General features: G+C 41.8%; 1 protein-coding gene across 17 annotated transcripts in view; it reads right to left on the bottom strand.

The window, feature by feature from the left end:
• The window catches only part of Map2 (microtubule-associated protein 2), a 267,382-nt gene extending 250,957 nt beyond the window's left edge, over positions 1–16,425 (bottom strand). For 13 of the 17 annotated variants that reach the window (XM_006495746.3, XM_006495754.3, XM_006495751.3 and 10 more), the window contains exon 1: positions 16,132–16,425. The gene's annotated coding sequence lies outside the window, so the exon portion shown is untranslated. The remainder of the gene's footprint in view (positions 1–16,131) is intronic. The other 4 variants (XM_011238448.2, XM_030251990.1, NM_001039934.1 and 1 more) reach the window with 2 other exon arrangements.
• Between the last annotated feature and the right edge of the window lie 1,603 nt (positions 16,426–18,028).

The raw sequence follows: 18,028 nt of genomic DNA, 5'->3' as shown, positions 1-18,028 counted from the left end.
CATATATAGATGCTAAGAAGGTAGAATAGCAGGCATGCTGTAATTTATCTTTTTCTTTCATTACATTATTTTTTCCTATTCTCTCTAAACTTTAAAGATGAATTTTATCATCTACCTTGGCACACTCCTTGATCCCTTCATTACTTATGTCTAAGAATCATCATCAAGTCACTAGTAATTGACACCATGATCTTTCAGGTAATGGTCATGGGAAGCATGCCTTTGTCTCACAGTTGACTCGTTTCTAGAAGTATCAAATAACCTCACTATTAATTCCAATGAGACAATTAAAAAGAAAGTTACTCTTTAAAAGTACAAGGTAAAACTTATAAATCAGGAAAAAAATGAATCATAGTCCTTTTCGATCTTTGATTTGTTTTTATAGCTTCTGATTTTTAGAGATCATATAACTTCAATAAGGGCCTATATTATTCAGTGACTTTATGTCCACCTGGCTCCAAATCAGTGACTTCTCCAGATATATCTTTCTCCATCTCTGCCAGCATCTCACAACTGTACTCTTTCATTTGAGCTTGTTAAAATTACTTGTGGAAATGTCTAACCTGTCTAAAGCTCTTAATCCCCCACTCTCAATGGGTTTATTTCTCTACATCACATAATAATAGAACAGTGGCTTTTAAACCGAGGGTCACAAACCCTTTGGTAAACCTCTATCTTCAAAAATATTTATATTATAATTCATGACAGTAGCAAAATTGCAGTTATGATGTAGCAAAGAAAATAATATTATGAAAGGGGCACAGCATTAGGAAGGTTGAGAATCACTGCTATAGAAATTCTAGATATGCCACTGTTTCTCTTGCTGATTCCAATATATCATGGCACCACACTCTTCATCTCATTCTCTGGGTCACCAACTCTGATGACTTTGTCATGAAAATCAAAGCTTCTTAGTCACTCTGTAAGGCTCTACAGAGCTCACAGCCTTGGCTCCCTGCCCCAAAACAACATTAGATCTAGTGTGCTTTGCTCACTGTTATCTGAGCCCCTTTGCTTTCAATATTGTCCTAGCTGGTTTCTTTCCCAAGTCTAGCTGCTTTGGGTCTCAGGCCACAAGCTACTTCCCTTCTGAAGCCTTTCACTCATGCACGTGGTGATGAATTTCATGTCTGAATTTTCATACTTCTTACTTTATATCATCATTTTGAATATTCTTTTTAAATTTAACTTTATTTGTCAATTTTCCCACTCCATATTTCCATTCCCTGCCCCTCCCCATCCACCCCCAACTGCTCCACATCTCACACCTCCTCCCCACCTCACCCCATCTCCATGTGGATGTCCCCAACCCCCACCCCACCTGACCTCTAAACTCCGTGGGGCCTCCAATCTGTTGAATGATCACAGACCTGGCAGTCCTCTACTGTATGTGTGTTGGGGGCCTCATATCAGCTGGTGTATGCTACCTGGTTGGTGGTCCAGAGTTGGAGAGATCTGGGGAGTCCAGATTAATTAAGACTGCTGATCCTCCTACAGAACTGCCCTTCTCCTCAGCTTCTTTCAGCCTTCCCTAATTCATCAACAGGTGTCGGCTGCTTCTGTCCATTGGTTGGGTGCAAATAACTGCATCTGACTCTTTCAGCTGCTTGTTGGGTCTTTCAGAGGGCAGTCATATTCTTAACACTCATCTTTCTTTCTATATTATTAGTATCAACAGGGGAATGCTTTGTGCGTTTAGTATTCTCTGACACAAACACAACTGTATAATGGAAGTTCATTATTTTCTTGTGTCATCCTAAGTTCCTTGGCCAGTCCTTCTCCATAATGTTTCTATTTGATGTTTACTGATTGCTCAATAAATAGCTCAACTGAACAGCCCATTGATGAGTGAGATTCTAAGAATGCTATTCAAAATTTAATATGCAGCTGAATCATTTGTCCATTTGTTATTACTATGCCGACATTTGAATAACTGCAGCTAAGAGATCCTGATGAATGTAAATAATGGCTTCACACTGAAGTATTTTATTTCCCAAAGTAAGATTTAAAATAATGGAAGTCCAGGATAGAAGATCAATGAAAAATGAAGAGTAGTTTTATATTTCATTGTCAAAAGTAAAAAAAAATACACCGATTTAACTGAAATTGAATTTTCTTTGATAAGATACAGTGGCATCATCTTTTCATTATGACTAATCATACTTTTAAGCCTTTCCTTCTCATATCTGACTTACTTTGTACATTTTTCTGCGGCACTATGGGCACAGTCTCATGTCCCTGGGCAATGCCATGTCTGTTTCAAATCGGATCTGACCATGCCTATGGCCATCGCTCAAAGTTTTATCTGTGTTTTGAAAATGATTTGGTACATATAATTATACAAAGGAAAATTGATAAAATAGTTTATCTCCTAATAAGGATACACTGGGAGAAATAAAACAGCTTCAAGTTATGGCAAAAGTGTAAGAACCAAGTATCTAGTACATTTGTTTAATGTTACATTCAAAAGAGCATTGCATCAAGAGTGCAAATAACCAAAAAGTATACCAGATGCTTTAGTGTAAGGAGTATGTGTGTGTGTGTGTGTGTGTGTGTGTGTGTGTGTGTGTTTGTGTGGGGGGTGGGGTTGTGTGTGTATAAAACGTACAATGACTATTAATTGCAGAGATGATCCAAGGTCATCATGGATGAAGCTCGCTCATCTGGGTTGTCAGGACATTTTTGCCACCACCTTTAAGCCAACTGTATTTCCCAGTTACTTGCAGACTTCTGTGCCCTGTAGCTTCTTCCTTGGCACATGACTGTTTACAACCAAAGGTGCTATCGAAGGGCACTCAACAATGAACTTTATGTTGAGAATGGAATTGGTTTTTATCTATTCCTCTCCAATATGGAATTGATCTGCTCCCTTTAAAGGCCTTTGAAGAACTTAGTGGGGTTATAGAAAAAGGCTCTAACTAGGTTAAGTTAGGTCTGCAAATAATTCTCTAACAGAAAAAGAATGTAATGTATATTGTATTCATTTAAAATATTATGTTAGATAAGTGACTACTCCAATCTTCACCATTGGTTTCTGAGTTTTGAAATTTTATTCCTCTCTTGTGATTTAACATATTAGTGAATAAGATACAAATCTTGCTACAGGGATTTAGAAGGTATAATTAAATCTCTGAACGCTGTGAAAGATTTTCAAAAATAATCTTCTTTTACAACCTCAAAAACGTGATTGCTGCAAGTTAAATACAAGTCAAGCTGTGGTCTAGGCTACTCAGGAGGTTTGGCATCTGCCTTCTGCTTCACTTTGCTGTTTCATTAGGTACCAGGTTCATCAGACTCCTATTATTTTTCTTCTGTATGGTTCTCAGCTATGCCAGGCTTCTGCCTGTGTTGATGTTACTCCCTGTGTTTGAACACTCACCCACTTCCATAGCTTGGTATTTATTAATCTTGCAAACAAAGGCAGTGCATCCCACTGAAACCAAGCTCTTGACACGCGCGCACACACACACACACACACACACATATATGTTTATATATATATATATATATATATATATATATATATATATGTATATGTATATATGTATATATATTTGTCTCTGGGCATTCATTTTTGTTTTATTTGCTAACTTTGTGTCTTCCTGATAAAACATTGCCTCTTTGAGGGCAGGAATTTGAATGGCTTCTCCTGAAATTCTTCACACTCAGAAAAGTCCCTGCTCTACCTTTAGGATCTGAAGCCCTCATTTAGTAAATGAGTACACTGATGAATAATTGCATGTGAGGTAAGAACTATTGAGGCCACACCAGCTTTTCAGTCAAGTGGCAAAGGAAGAGTGAGTGAGCCTTCCTCTTCATATAAGTATCTCATTTACTGAAATGTACACAATCTTAACTGTTTAAAGATAAAGTTTTAGCCTCAGACTATCAAATTGAATCTGAGTGGAAGGGCAGAGAATAAGTTTCACTTTCTCTCTCAGCTTTGCCTGCTTGCAACAGTTAAGATGGTTCCCCTGTAAATGGCTTCCAATAAAGACACTTCTGAGAAAAACATGCTCAGAATTTGCCATCTGTGTACACGTAAAATCCTGTAAGGAATACTATCCTGTCTTCTCAGTGATAAAACAGGCACTCCCACTCTGATGGTCAAATATGTTCCTCGAGAGGATCAGGACACCCTACTCGGTACTCTGTAATAGACATTCGAATGCCTTCACTCCCCAGAGAGGGCTAGCGTTTCGGTCTTCAGCAGAGAGCATGTTTCTCTTTAAATATTTAAGCATTCTTTCTGCTTAATTTCTTTCCTCCAAGATGCACTTCATGCCTTTCAAATATTTGTCAACTGAAGACTCCACAATGCCTAAGCAGCGTGGGTGCAGGTGTAGTGCTACTGAACACAGTAACCATGGCAACGCCTAATTCCCATTTAATTTGCTATTTCCTTAGAAGAAGCAAAAACACAAGAAGGATGAAGCACTGTAGGCAGAGAAACAGGAAGGCACGCAGGAGTGGGACGGTGAGTGGGAATTAGACACAGACAGCGGCCTACAGGCTTTCTCCTTCACTTCCTTTAACTAAAAATGCCAAGGCCGGGGAAGCACAAAAACTATTTTTGAGAAAACACATTTATGGTGCTGCATATCAGAAAAAAAGTTCAACCTGGCTATTTTGGTTGGACTCTCTTTGTACATAGGACCAAGTTTAAACACAACCCCAGTGAACCTGAAGACCTCGGTGAAGATAGTTCAAGGTGATTTAAACTCCTTGGCTATCCAGGTCCCCTGAGTCTGGGCATTCCTCCCCAGAGTCTAAGCTTCTATCCTGAGATCCAAGCCACAGGAATGGCCCTGGGGCAGGAGCCTCTAACTGTTTCCTGGATCAGATTTAGTCTCTGAGCTTTCACAGGAGAAGCTGGCACACATCTAGTTGGAATGGCCCTAAAATTCCGAGTCCCTCCCACTTTTATATCCATTTGACAGTCAACTGAGTCACAAGACTGGGCAGGTACAACTGCCACCTTACTCCACCCTTAGCTCAGAAAACAGAAACATAAGTAGGTCTGGGGACACAGAGCCAGAGTGGCATGTGTCTTCTATGGCACCCCTTAAAAACAGTGAGTCTGGGCACAAATTACACAGTCTCATACCTAGTTCCAAATTAACTACCTTAGGAAAGTCACTCATTGGCTGCCTGCCTCAGCTGGCTTACTGATCCATCTTTCTCTGTCGAATACCTTTAGATTCATATATAGTTAGTAAAATCTTGACAGCCGATGCCCCTTTAGGGCACAAAAGAATTGCTTTAGGAATATACGATTTTTTGCTTCTCAATTTAAGTGATTCATTTTTTTAACAGGGTCTCATGTAGCCTCAACCTGCTCTGTTGTAAAAGTTGACTTGATCCTCTGATCCTCCTGTTTTCATCTGCTCTACCACGAGCTGTTGATGCCACGCTGGAACTCTAACTCGGGGCTTCCTGCAAGCACTTTACCAATTGAACTGTATCCCTGGCCTAGTCTGAACAATTTAAAATATTACGGACATAATATTTCCAGGCATGTAAGTACACAATCCTTTTTTAAAGGCAGTAAGTTCTCATGGTTACAAAATGCAGCAGTGCTGTTTACAATACAAATATATTAGGAAGGTCGAGGTGAAGATTGTATTTCAAAACAGGTTACTCATTTTAATGATTTGTATTAAAAAAAATAAAGAGCTATAGGCTCTTATAAATTCCCATGATGGTCCCTGTAAAATCCACAAGAGTCTGAAATCAGAATGTAGAGGACTGTACAAAGTTTTTGAAGCAACCAACCACACACATTTAATGTATTCCCACTCAAAAGGAAAAATGAACAAATGAGTAACAAACCCTACTCTGGGACACTCTGTACACACTTTATGAAGGAAGCCAACTTCAGCCTGAGTTACAATGTTTCACCCACAACCACACCATCCTATACTGGGACACTCTGCATACACTTTATGAATGAAGCCAACCTCAGCTTGAGTTGTAATGTCCCCATCATTTAAACAGTCATAGCCAAGTCAGAGTGGCAGCGTTGTTTCACTAGAGACTGAATGGTCTTCTAGTAGCTTTAGTACTTATGTTTTCTGTGCAGCAAAATTTCTGAAGTCCCTTCCATCCTCACTCCTGCTATTTAAGGGAATGTCAAGTGCACTGTCCAGGAAAAAGCTTTCAAGAGATAAGTTCAAATAACAAGTTGTTTTAATTGAGACGAGCTCCATCAACACTTTGCCTCTGAGCACAAACTTTAGCTTCATCCTTGGAACCAGTCTCTGCCAGATATGGGGACAACTATATCTTACAGTTTTCTGCTTACAGCAATGGAGTCCAGATCCCACTGTTGTAAAGTTTGTCAAACACATATGATACATTTCCCCCCCACACACATGAAATCATTTCTAGATTATTTCCAACACTGAAGACCATGCAAATGCTGTATACATATTTTTTTACGTTGTACTTTCCGGAGAATGACATGGGGAAACCTGTATTATGTTCAGGACTTTTTTAAAAATATTTTTAATCGGGGGCTGGAGATATGGCTCAGCAGTTAAGAGCACTGACATCTCTTCAGAGTTCAATTCCCAGCAACCACATGGTGGCTCACAACCATCTGTAATGGGATCTGATGCCCTCTTCTGGTGTGTCTGAAGACAACAGCTACAGTGTACTCATATACATAAAATAAATAAATAAATCTTAATATATACATATATATGTATGTGTGTGTGTGTGCACGCGCGTGCGTGTATAATCTGCCACTGGTTAAATTACACACAGAGGGCTATAGATGTTGAGAACCAGTGTACTTTTAAATTCACATGCTGTGCTTTGCTTTCCTTTAAAAAATGCTTCTTACTTTTCATATAAACTGAATACTAAACTTCTCATGTGGAACTTTGTAGCATGTTTTTAAATTAAATAAAAAATCCAACTGACTAATTAACAGTTGATCTCAAATATAAGAAACTATGTGTACACACGTACATGTGTGCATGTATGTGGACATGTGTGTGTATGTCTTTGAAAATAATCATACATTCACATACCACTGCTCCCATTTTAGTCCTTTGTAAAACACAAAATAGGTAAAGTTAATGGGCTAATAAGTTGTTACAGATACTATAATAAAGGAACTATATGAGGAAGACTGATATTTTTCTTCAAACAATGAGAAGTACGTGTGGTGGATAAGGGGATCAGAACTGTTCATTGCTATGCCCCATGGCATTTCAAAACACAGGGAATTTCTAATTAAATCCTAAAGCCACTTTCTCCCTATTTCATAAATGAGAAGTTGCTTATCCACTCAAAAGTAGGCTTCAAAGTATTAGTACTTTCATCCTGCTCAAGAGAATACAAAGAAAACAACAACTAAGTTACTATTTTTAGAGGTAAGATAGACAAATTTAGTAGGAAAACTTCAAAACTGGTATGATACACAAACCTACTAGTAAGCATTCAAAGCTGAATGTTATAGAGCTGCTTTTGTGCTCCTCGCAATGGTGCTGTAGCATTCTTTCCAATCCAAAGTGAGACCCTTTCTCCTACCAATCCATTAAAGCATATCAGTGCTACAGCATGTACAGTGAATTTACCGTGGACCTACTTACAGTAAGAAAATAAATGGTTACAGTTGTTGTGGCAATACAGTGTCCTAACCATCCTCAGTTACAAGAATGAAATGCAAAGGCTTCATGCTGACACAATGTATTCTGTCTCCACAAACCCATATGTAAGCTTACTCCCAAGCCTTCTTTAAACTTAAAAGATCTATACAGTTACTGGATGAAATGTAGTAGTGGATATTCAAGCATTGTGCTTCATGGTCATTTTCAGGTAGATTCTAGATTAGCTACAAATAATGTTATATAGATAAATGAAATTAGAAATATTTTACTTAATTTAAACTTAGTTTAGCATGTATTGATTGATCCAGTGTATTTGGTGTATATCAGTGGGTCCATCTAACCCATCTAATGATGAGAATAGACTGCCAGTAGCCATTGTTCAAGTGAACGTAAAAACAAAAAGCAGCAACAAGGAAAACTCAACCATTACACTTGTGTCAGGTGAATCAAATAATTTTTAAAAATCATTTGATCATCCAAACTTTTTACTTTGAAGAAATGATTCATCTCAATGTAGCACTGTAGCCTGAAAAGTATTTTTTAGATAATTTAAAGAAATGTGATGAAGCCTGGTGGTGGTGGCATAAGCTTTTAAACTCAGCACTCTGTAGGCACAGGTACATGGATCTCTGTTGATGCGAGGCCAGCCTGGTCTACTGAGTGAGTTCTAGGACAGCCAGAGCTACACAGAGAAATTCTGTATCAGAAAGAATGAATGAAAGAAAGAGAGAGAGAGAGAGAGAGAGAGAGAACAGAAGAGAGAGAGAGAGAGATAGAGAGAGAAAGAAAGAAAGAAAGAAAGAAAGAAAGAAAGAAAGAAAGAAAGAAAGAAAGAAAGAAAGAAAGAAAGAGGGAGAGAGGAAGGGAGGGAGGGAGGGAGGAAAGGAAGGAAGGAAGGAAGAAAGGAAGGAAGGAAGGAAGGAAGGAAGGAAGGAAGGAAGGAAGGAAGGAAGGAAGGAAGGAAGGAAGGAAGGAAGGGAAGAAGGAAGGGAGGGAGGGAGGGAGGGAGGGAAGGGAGAAACAAAGGTGAAGAGAAAATAATTGCCATGAGTAACTATCAATTAAATAACATGCCTAAGGGCTACGAGGTTGTTCAGTTTGTAATGTGTTTGCTGTCTAAATATGAGGACCAGAATTTAGATCTCCAGGGCTCACAAGAATCCAAGTGCAGAGACACTTGAGGTGAAGAGTTGAGAGAAGTGGATCCAGTGAGCTCGTGGTTCAGTGAGCAAGACTGTCTGCCCCTTTCCCAGAGAGAGAGCAGTTGAGAAAGGCCCCTAGTATCATCCTGTGACTCTGCATATATTGTACTAGTTCAAGTAACAATCAATAGGGACACACAAAGCAGCAACTTGTCTTTCTGATTTGGAATGTCTCACTGAGGTAGGATGCTTCATGAGGAAGCATTAGAGACAAGTACAAGACTATGCCTAGGAGATACAAAAAGTATGTTCAAAGATAGGACCAAAACGGGGATGGAGTCTTAAGAAGAAGGAATCCAATTAAAGCTGCATGTTAAAAGAGAAATAGAAACATAATGGTAAATAATGTTTATCCAAAACAGCAGCTGTATTTTCATTTTCCAATGGTCAGTGATGTTTTTGTTGTCTGTTCACTTAAAAGTGGATATTAGCCAACAAAGTACAGGTCAACCACGCTAGAGTCAACAGACCCAAAGAAGCCAGAAGGGGAAACAAAATAGTTATTGGAGGTTGATGGAAAGAGGGCATTGGGTGGGAGAGGGAATGGGGACAGGAGTGAAGTGGCAAGGGCTATCAGATGTAGGGAGAAAAATGTAAAATCAGCATGGGAGGAGAGGGCGATCTCTAGGGCTGCCAGAGACCTGGGGTGGGTGGAGCCCTCAGAGTATATAAGCAGGCAATTCTAGCTGAGACTCCTAGCAGAGGGGGATATAGATCCAGAAGTTACCACTTCCTCTAGCCAGGCAGGACTCCCAGTGTTGAGATAAGGACAATAATCCATCCACAAAACCTTCAATTGAAATGTGTCTTGCTTACAAGTGCAAAGACAAAAATAGAGCAGAGATGGTGGGCATAGCCCATCAACAACTGCCTAAAATTGAGACCTATCCCATGGGCAAGAACCAATCCCTGACACTATTAATGATACTCCATTATGATTGCAGACAGGAGCCTAGCATAACTGTCCTCTGAGAGGCTCCACCCAGAAGCCAATGGAAAAAAGATGCAAAGCCCCACAGCCAAATGTTAGATAGAGCTCAGGGAATCTTATAGAAGAGCTAGGAGAATGACTGAGGGACCCAAAGAGGACAGGGACTCCACAGGAAGACCGACAGAATAAAATAACCTTAACCCTTGGGTGTTCCCTGAGCCTGAACCACCAACCAAAGAGCCAGCATGGGGTGAACCTAGGCCCACTTCACATATGTAGCATATGTATGATATGAGCATGTTGGTCTTCATGCAGGTCCCCCAACAACTGGAACAGAGGCTGTCCTTGAGTCTGTTGTCTGTTTGTGGATCCTGTTCCCCTAAATGGTCATCCTCAGGAAAGGATGCACCCAGTCCTGTGGTGGCTTGATGGGGACAAGGGGTTGACAACCAGAGGGAGGACCTCCCTTCACAAAGGAGAAGAACAGGGTAGAGTGGAGGAGGATCTATATGAGAGGGTGCTGGGAGGAAGGGGGTCTGATATTAGGATCTAAGGTGAATAAACTAATTAAATTAATTTGAAACTTGAAAGAAATAAGAGAGGAGGAATGGGAGGTAGAAAAGCAGGAAAACAGAAGAGAAAAAAAGGTTAGAAAAAGTCCAACTACACATCTTTAAACTCATATGTAAATGAGCTTACAAATGGCTAAGAAACACTTAAAGAAATGTTCAGCATACATAGACATCAGGAAAATGAAAATAAAAAATGACTTTGAGATCCCATCTTACACCTGTCAGAATGGCTAAGATCAATAACACAAGTGAAAAGTCATATTGGTGGGGATGTGAAACAGGGGGATGCTCCTCCATTGCTGGTGGGAGTGCACACTTGTACAACCACTATGAAACCAATATGGTGGTTCCTCAGAATGGTGAAAATGGATCTACCTGAATATCCAACTATAGCACACTTAGGCATATACCCAGAGGACACTCCATCCTACCTCAAGGTCACTTGCTCAACAATGTTCGTTGTGGCTTTATTCCTAGTAGCCAAAAAGTGGGAACAACCTAGATATCTCTCAACAGAAGAATGGATAAAGAAAATGTGCTATATTTATTTATACAATGGAATATTACTCAGATGTTAAGGAAATGGCCTCATGAAATTTACAGGCAAATGGATGGACTAGAAAAAAGTGATCCTGAGTGATGTAATTCAGACCCAGAAAGGCAAATATGGTATGGGTTCATTTATAAGTGAGTATTAGCTGTTAAGTAAGTGATAACCAAGCTATCTAATATCTAATTTGACTTAAGACCCATGTCACAAGAGGAAACTCATACCTAAATCTGGTTGTGTAACCAAGAACCAGAGACTAGATAGCACAGAGATCTATGGTAAAACCAAACACTGACAGATGTGTGTGTCTATATATGTGTGTGTGTGTGTGTGTGTGTGTGTGTGTGTGTGTGTGTGTGTGTAAAATGACTTCTAATGATATTTTGCTATACTCATAGATCAGTGCCTTATCCAGTCATCATCAAAGGGGCTTCCTACTGCAGTAAATGAGACTAGATGGAGAGACCCACAGCCAGACATTAAACTTCGGGGTGGGGGTGGGTGGTGGGTGGTGGAGAGGGAGAGAGAGAGACTGAATATGAGGTTTCCATCAAATTCCTACCCTAGGAGCTCATGGAATTCTAAGGAAGAAGAGGAAGAAAGAGTATAAGAGCCAGAGGGGATGGCAGACACAAGGATCATGAGGCCCTCTGAATCAACTAAACAAGGCTCCTATGAACACACAGAGAACAAAGCAGCTATCACAGGGCCTATACAGCTCTGCCCCAGGTCCTCTGTATACACATTATAGCTATTAGCTTAGTATCTTTATGGGACTCCTGACTGTGCAACTAAGTGGTCTCTGATCCTTGAGCCTGCTCTTGGGACTCTTCTCTTTCTGTTGGGTTGCCATGGCCAACTCTGATATGATAGTTTGGCTTTATCATATTATATTTTAATTTTTCATGTTTATTTGTTATCTCTTAGAAGTCTGTTCTTTTTCAACGAGGGGGGAAAAAACGGGGAGGACACAGAGTGGAGGGAAGATTGGAAGTAGGAGAGGGAGGGCAAACTATAATTAGGATATATTTTCAATAAAAGAAAAATGTGAAGAATAACAAATGAGTTTAGCTAGGTATCACAGAACACTCCTGTGATCCAGCTTTGAAAGACCCTGAGGAAGGAGAATAGACCTCAAAGTAAGTCTGAGCTCCCGTTGGGAATTTCAAGCCATTTATGCTACGTCAGGATACATGGAGACACACTGTCTCAAAGTAAATAAACTAAAGGTTAGGTTTCCCTGAAAATCTTAAGAGTCTCAAAAATCAGACAGACAATAGATAGGCAGGTAGGTAGGTAGGTAGGTAGATAGATAGATAGATAGATAGATAGATAGATAGATAGATAGATAGATAGATAGATAGAAATGTGTCCCTTATGTTACTTACATGTTGTAACAACAACAAAAAATGTTTTTAAAACCTCCCCTGTGTACAATATAAACTTAACAACAGACTGAAAGAGAGTCTGTTCTTTCTTCTGTTCCAATTGCCAAACAACTCCCCTAAAACATGTAAATAAAATATATCACAGCTGAACATGTTAGCACAAATAGGAAAGTTCATCTCTTGGAGAGGAATGATCAAAGTTCAAAGTTCAAAGGTTAGACTCAAAATGTTTCCCATAAAGTCAACTGATTGTGCTCACATTGTTTTAAACTTTTTAATTCAGCACAGACCTGCTTTCAATAAGTATCCCATAAAGTACCCACAGCCTTCAGCTCAATGTAATGATGTGGGAGGAGAGGGGACACAGCATTGCACTGAGGTAAAAAGCAAAACAGATTTCTTCCACCTCCACCCACGTCCACAAGATCTCATCTGCACCCTTACAGGGACAAACACTTGGTGCCTGAGAATTCCTTGTCTCCCTCTTCCCCTCTAAGCTACCACCCACCAGACTTTCCCACAGACCCTCTCCTTTGGTTTCAGCCCTTTATAGATCCCATCTTCCTTAGTAGTCCCATATTTGCTTTTGGTGCTTGCAAGAGCTCATCATTCTCTGAGAATATCGGAAATTGATAAGAACTAATATAACTCAGATAGTGACATAAGAGTGCCAGAGCGTAGTAACATCTGTAACTCATGGGGATCCGACACAAGAGTCAACAAATGTTCCAAAATGCCTCCTTAAATGAGTGACTTACCTAAGTCCTAGCATTAAGGGTTAATACTGATTGGAGAGTGTTTTATCTCTGGTTATTTTAATCAGTTGAGCATTGACAAGTATTTAACAGTAAGAGTCACCCTAAGCTCCTCCCTCCCACCCACTTAGAAGTCAGTTTCCTACGCTCTGCCTCACAGGGACAGTAGTGAATCACAGGGTTGGGGGGGGGGGGTTATATCTGATGTCATTTCTACATCTAAGCAAATGTAATACCTACCGATTTTAAATGCCAAAGTGCAACAGTGTAATCTGTTCTGCCATCTGACAGCCAGTAAAATTCAACAAATATATGTGTGTCCTAAGGAAATATTTAAAAACCTACCAAACAAGCAATTGTTTTCCTTTCTTCAGTCTGACATTTAGAAAATGTATAAAGTGGTTTAAAACAGGGGATGCAGGGGGAGGGGGTTGAAATTGTTCCTTCAGACCTAGAACATTCTGTGCCAAGTCTCATGTCTGGCTGTGTGTTTCTGGCCAAATCCAAGACCCCTGAAAAGAAATAAAGAGAAAACTCTGCCTTTAACCTTAGCAGAGCAGTGTTGGCAGAGGCCACTGTGGGAAGAGTGGGGCTGCTGGCCTGAGATGGGCGGGCGTGCTGCTGGAGTTCGGTTTCCATTGAGAGGATGTCGGCTCCCTCAATGAGACTGCATCACCTACTGGCATGAGGTCATGGCTGTGCCAGTTTCACTGGGTCAGGCTCCCTCAGCACATTCTTTCTCCCTCCTCCCTGAGAAGGTGCTGTAAACAAGTGAGAGACAGAGAGACAGAGAGAGAGAGAGAGAGAGAGAGAGAGAGAGAGAGAGAGAGAGAGAGAGAGAGAGAGAGAGAGAGAGAGAGCAAGCATGCTGCTATAGAGTGAGCACATCCTAAATTCAAAATGCTTGCACACTGCACACTCTGGCTCCACCTGTGGTAGTCTAGACAAAAGTAGGGGCAGGAAACAGGACAAGAACAGCCAGCAAGAAAGGGCTTGCTTGGTTAGAGGGGAGGGGAGGAGTTAAGACAGGAGAGAAACAAAGAATATACAAATTAATATCACTAAAATATTAAGGTTTTTTTTTAAAAAGGGGGAACTAAATTTATAATCTGCCATGATGTCTTGTTGTAGCTCAAACAATTTCCCACCTACAAGGTTAAAAAAACTTTGGAAATTAAATAAAGGTTCCAGCCAACTGAGAAATATGAAAGAATAAAATTAAACAACCCACAGATAAACAGCTTGTATCAAGTAAGAAATCAGTGGTCTGATAACACCAAAATCATGAATGCAGATCTTAAGCTGAAAGAATGAGACAAAAACTTCAAGGTAATTAATGTTACGACATATATATACACAGACATGGGCACAAGTACAATGCTTTCCTAATGAAAGAAAAACAGGACTTTCACCTCATCTCGACGAGGGAGGTCCTGTGTGCACGGGGGGGGGGGGGAGATGACTAGAAATGATTTGCAAATCCATAAGGTTTTCTACTAAAAATAAGACACTAGGTTCCGCTGAAGGAATGCTCTTGTCACCTAGGCTGTAATCTTCTTTGTGGACATAAAATCAAAAGCATTTTAAAGGGCTTTTGTTTGTTCCATCTATTTTGACTGCCAAAAATATCATACCGGCCCACAGTAAAATGACAGAGTGACAGTGTTCTGCTTTTACATGGGGCTGGTACCTGCTGCTCACACATAGGGACCTTTTGCATAATGTGGCTCACATAAAAGGCTTTGTTCTCCATTGCCTCACTGTGGCTATGTGCCTCCACTTCGGTTTCCAGTCATTTCCTCCCACAGATCATTTAAACAAAATTCTGTCTTATTTTTAATATTTAAGCTAGCTCCTTACTAATATTCATTTAATTTTTCTGTGCCACATGTGGAACTCTGTCTGCACCACCCAAGGATAGTTTTGTTGACCTTATTTCTTGCTGTTTTTCGACATACATTTCATTTATAGCATATCCTCTAGCCCCAGAAAACAAATCTTAAAAGACGTGCCTTTTAGCTGTCCACTCCATTTTGTAGTATGTTTGTTTGTAGGGCTTGTGTGCGTGTGTGTCTGCATCTTGACAAAAGCTTCACACCCAGTTTCAAAAGGTGTCCTGGATGCTTTACACTCAGAGCTTATAACAGAGGGCAACCAGTTATCATCACAAGTCAGCTTGCTACTAACCAAACCTTTTTGACGGTGCCAGAAGAAAAAACACCAATTTTAAGCTTTCAAGAATGGTGCTTTCTGACTCTAGTGCTCACTCTCCCCTCCCCCTCCTTACACACCAAACACACACCTCCCCACTAGGGCTCCTAGGCACGCTCTGCCTTTAGATTTCCACCCTAGAACAAAGGCGAGGATAGGGAAGGCAGTCATTCGTTCAGTCCCCCACCCCCAAAGAAAGGCTTTAGAACTGAGAAGTGAATTGAAGAGCAGATGCAGCTGGGTTCCCACCCCTCTCATTTGGGAAGAAAGGACTGCATAGAAACCCAAGCTCTGTCAGGCTTGTACCTTGGAGCCCCGCCCTCTACAACCAAAGAACAGTTTTTCATTTTCCCCAAATTACCAATGTATGCCAGTTCTCCTCTTCCTGTTGTCTCTGGAGAAATAATTTGAAATTTGAAATTGGCTTGGCTCCCCTCACCTCTTTCCTCACTGTGCAGAGCTCTGTGTCTGTGAGCACACAGAGACAGGCACACATAACAAATTAATAAAATAAAAATAAATCCTCTATCTTTAATTCTCTTCCCTAGGGTCTCTGTATAATTTCTTACCCTTCTTTCTATAGCTCGGGCAATATTAACTCTCAAAACATACACCCTAGCCTGAACCGAAGTTTCCAGTGGTTTTTTAAGTGGTACCTAACAAGGTCACTGGCTCATCTTCAAATCTAGAGCTTAAGTACCTAGCCGGGTCTCTTGCCCTGGTGTGACATCTGGAGAGGTCAGGCCTGGACAGCGCCAACCTGCGCGGACTCCCTCCCGTGGCACAGGGGACCGGTCCAGCAGAGACCAGCCAGTCCGGTTCCTGCTCTCCTGGCTGGCGGCTCCTCTCTGGCAGAGGCACGGGAGGAAGGACCAGGCTGAGCTAGGCGGGACGATGTCTTACCTGGGCGCGGAAAGAGGACGCACCCGCGGTCACAGCTTACTCGCAGAGCTAGAGCTTCTCCGTGGGAGGAGCCGGGGAGACCCGGCGACCGAAGAAACGAGGGAAAGAAGGACAGGAAAGAGAAAGAGGCCGTAGGGAAGCGGAGGTAGAGAGGATGCTGCTGCCGCCGCCGCCTCCACCGCCGAGAGCCCGCGCAGCCCGAGCGCCGCCCCGTGCGCGCCCCAGCCAGGCTCCGCGGCTGCCCCGCCCCGGCTGTTCCCGCCCCGTGCGCGCCCCAGCCTGGCTCCGCCACGGTCCGCGCTAAGCTGCCACCGTCGCAGTGTAGGGGAGGGGGAGCGCCGGGCCCCGCCTCCTGCCGCAGCCAGCAGCCCGCCCCGCGGGGACAGCCAGCCTTGGAGCCCCAGAGAGCCCCGCCCAGCCAAGGCCAAGGGCGGCGAGGGCAGTGGAGACTTGGCTCCTTCCTTCCCAGGGGTGGCCTGCTCTGCAGAATTGTCCCTCGGGGCTCACAAAGTAAGCAACAGAGACAAGCCGGCCTCCTTAAGGACGACCTTGGGAAGTCCAGGACAGTCGTTTCAGTCAGTCGTTGGGAGGGTCGCCTGTCTTAGACGCTGCTTTTTCCCTTCTTTGTATCACAGCTGAATCCTTTCAATGGATCACTTAATAGGAAAAGAATCACTGATCTTGCTTCTGCAAACCCAACAACAGGTGCATCTAGAAAACTCCAAAAGAAGTTGAGATAGAGAACAACCCCTGTTGGTACTGGACATTGGAGGGATAGAGGTGTGGAGAATTCTAGACCTTCTATCAGTAATCCGAAGCATATATTGATTAAACTAATTCTGGAGACCTACTGTGTGCCAGCCATTGCTCAAGGTTTTGTGGAAACATGAAATTTAAGTGTTCCCCATCCAGTCCATCTGTGGTGTGGTAATAATATCAAGCAAGGGTGAAAACTGTAAGCAACACCTCTGTCAAACTCGAAAAAACTCGTGGATTCTCAGGAAAAATGTCAACCTTCAGGTAATAACGTTGAAATAAAAACCATCTCCAGCAGCTGGAGAGACAACTCAGTAGTTAAGGGCACATACTGCTTGACCTTCCAGAGAACCTGGGCTAGCTTTCCAGCACCCACATCAGGCAGCTCAAAACTTCCCGGAACTGCAGCTACAGGGGGCTCTCAAGTCTATGGCCTCCATAGGCATTTGAATACATACACACACTTTAAAAAAAATTAAATTTTTTCAAAAGCATCTCCTAGATACCTTTGAAAAGGAAATGTCCAAGAAGGCAGCAGTGTAAGTGGAGGTTAGAATAAATTCATCCATCTCTATCAGGTACCGAGAGATCGTATTTTAAAAATCACCCCCAATATCGAGGAGATGAAATTTCTGATGAAATTGTAGTGGTTAATTTGCTTTTGACTCATAATACACCACAGAATGTTAGAGTTGATTTCTTGGGCATTTTGGTCTAATTTCCTCAACTTACAGATGGAAAAGTGACCCATTTACAGGAGACTGCAAACCTTAGAAGTCATTACACAGCAAGGCGTGAAAACATCATCTTCATAGTCACACCCTAGGCTCTGGGCAGTGTCTCACTCCACCCAGCTTCATCTGGTGTCCCTGGGACGCTTGTAAGGAGGTTGGAAATACCAGGGCACACCCAGTAGTAGGAAGTGTGGTGGAGGCGGAGCGCTCAGAGGTGGCCTGATGGAGAGGGTCAGCCTCGAGGAAATGAGAGAGACAGGAGGGTAGGAGGAAGGAATAGGAGTCCTGTTGCATCCCAAAGGGGCACAGAGACACAAAAGAACACTGGGAGACCTCATTCCAGGGCTCAGCCCAATTACTGAGTCCCTCCCAGTTCTTAGGAGTGTTGTGCTTGTTTGATAAAGAAG

This window comes from Mus musculus, chromosome 1 (assembly GCF_000001635.26).
Source record: "Mus musculus strain C57BL/6J chromosome 1, GRCm38.p6 C57BL/6J".
Classification (NCBI taxonomy): domain Eukaryota; kingdom Metazoa; phylum Chordata; class Mammalia; order Rodentia; family Muridae; genus Mus; species Mus musculus.
This window is presented reverse-complemented; position numbering and strand designations above follow the sequence as displayed.